This window comes from Heloderma suspectum, chromosome 7, assembly GCF_057233095.1.
Source record: "Heloderma suspectum isolate Gila_16-S chromosome 7, 16-S_ref, whole genome shotgun sequence".
NCBI lineage: Eukaryota > Metazoa > Chordata > Lepidosauria > Squamata > Helodermatidae > Heloderma > Heloderma suspectum.
In genome coordinates, this window is record NC_139464.1 from 83908051 (window position 1) to 83910191 (window position 2141).

The 2141-nt window shown below is 46.0% G+C and overlaps 1 non-coding gene across 1 annotated transcript; it reads left to right on the forward strand.

Annotated features, from left to right (window-relative positions):
- The first annotated feature begins 506 nt into the window (after nt 1-506).
- LOC146340016 (U1 spliceosomal RNA) lies at nt 507-670 on the forward strand. The gene has a single exon (XR_014784592.1). It is a non-coding gene; the product is annotated as a U1 spliceosomal RNA (small nuclear RNA).
- Nucleotides 671-2141: the final 1471 nt, after the last annotated feature.

Sequence of the window (2141 nt, forward strand, 5' to 3'; positions counted from 1 at the left end):
TGCACGTTGGCTGTGCCTTCAAGGTTGCAGCGCTTCTTGGCCCCACTCTGCAACATCCATGTGCCCAGCATGGTATCTGCATAGGTGGAGCCTCTACATGTAGAGGTCTCCATGCGTAGGCTTCACCTATGCAGACACCCATGTTCTCTGTGTGGATATCGAGGCCAGGGAAGGCATACAATGCCAAGGCCAGGGTCAGCTGCCCCTTTGTACCCTTTGCATGATTAATGCATGACAGGGGTTGGCGTTTTTCTCATATGGATATTTTCTAGTAAATCTTCAACTAAAACAAACAACACAAATTGTTTTAGGGTTTCCAATATCAGTGGAAGAAAAGCAATGGCAGAGCAAAGGAACACAGCATACAATAGGGAGTAGAGGCTTCCACCACATGTAATAATGGTGGGAGGGAGCTCCAAGCCATGCATGCTCCTGTTTTTTGTTTGTGACATGGCGGAGGGTATGCCCAGAGGCCACAATCATAATTTTGCGTCGAGTTCGCTCCTATACTTACCTGGCAGGGGAGACACTATGACCCCGAAGGTGGATTTCCCAGGGTGAGGCTCATTCGTTGCAATTCAGGTGTGCTGACCCCTGCGGTTTCCCCAAATGCGGGAAACTCGATTGCATGATTGGTGGTGGTGGGAGACTGCGTTGGTGCTTTCCCCAGAAAAAAGAAGTCCATTCCACTGGTTTCAATGCAGGTGGAGGCCAGCAGTAGGGCCAGCAGTTAGCATTTGTGCCATCTTTCCACCTCTTGCCCTGGGAGCTGCCCACTTAGATAACTGTGTGTAGTACATGGGGCTGGCCTTGAAGACAGTCTGAAAACTTCAGTTAATACAAAATTATATGGCAGCAACAGTAGTAGTGCCTGGAACTGGGAATTGCGATTACGTGACACCAGCATTGTACCATTATCACTGGCTCCCACTTTGTTTCTCAGCCCAGTTCAAAAGTGCTGTTTTAAACTATGAATCTCTTCATAGCTTGGAGTGCTTCCTCATCTCATCTATTCCTACCCCGAGATTGTCATCAAAAGCTCTGCCACAAGTGTCCTCACATCCTGAGGTGCAGCAGGGATGTCTGTAGCTGGGAAATCTACTTCTTTCTTGGCTCAACGGAGTTCTTTGGCATGTAGAACTCAACCTGCATTTGTGAGCCGAGCTGTGGGCTTTTCCCTGAACTCCAGGAACATTTTTTGCACTTTTGTGTGTGTGTGTTGAGCCATAATTTGCGGAAATTGCTCAGAAATGTGAGCAAATTCAGCTGTAATTTGCAGAAATTGCTCAGAGATTTGCGTAAATTGCAGAACCTGCAAAGAATCAAAATGCACAAAACACCCATAAAATCTGTATACTGTCCCAACTCGCTGCAGACTGAGTCAGGAGCCGCAGCAGGAACCGGAATGAAGTCCAGGGGGTTGAATCTAGGAAAACTCACACAACTCCACCCCCCAAATGGTTTTCTCTGGCATCCCTATTTGTGAGCGGGCCTTTTCAGTGGTAGTCTCAGTTATGGAATGCCCTCCCCAGAGAGGTTTGCCTGGTGCCTACCCTAGTGCCTTTTTATTCTCACAGGCTGTTTTAAAGTGTTGTACAGGCTGCCCAACATTATCTCTGTGAAACTTTGGAGTCATTGTGCTGCCTATTATGTTTTGATCTGTGCTGGATTTAAACTGATTTTTTGTGCTGCTTTGGATGTTGATTTTATGTGTGTTGATTGTATTGGATTTTTATTTGGTCGTTCCGCCCCACCGCCCATATTTATGTAATTTGATACAGGGCACCTAATGGAATGAATGAATGAATGAATGAAATCTTGCCTGCTAAAATGCCTTCACCAGCACATGTAAAGGGAGATTTGAGGCCTGCAACTTTAATAGTACCAGGGATTTTATCAAGTTCAGCTTTGCTTTGCATGACTCAAATTGCACTCAGCAAGGAAGCTCAGTGGGTGACCTTGGACCAGCCGCTACCTCTCAGCCAGGTCCATGTCACAGGTTTGTTATGAAGATGAAATGGGGGAAAGAAACATATACTCTGCCTTGAGCTCCTTGGAGGAATGGTGGGATAACAGCAACAGCAACAACAACAACAACAACAACAATAATTTGTTTGAAGGAATCATAATTTCAGAAAACA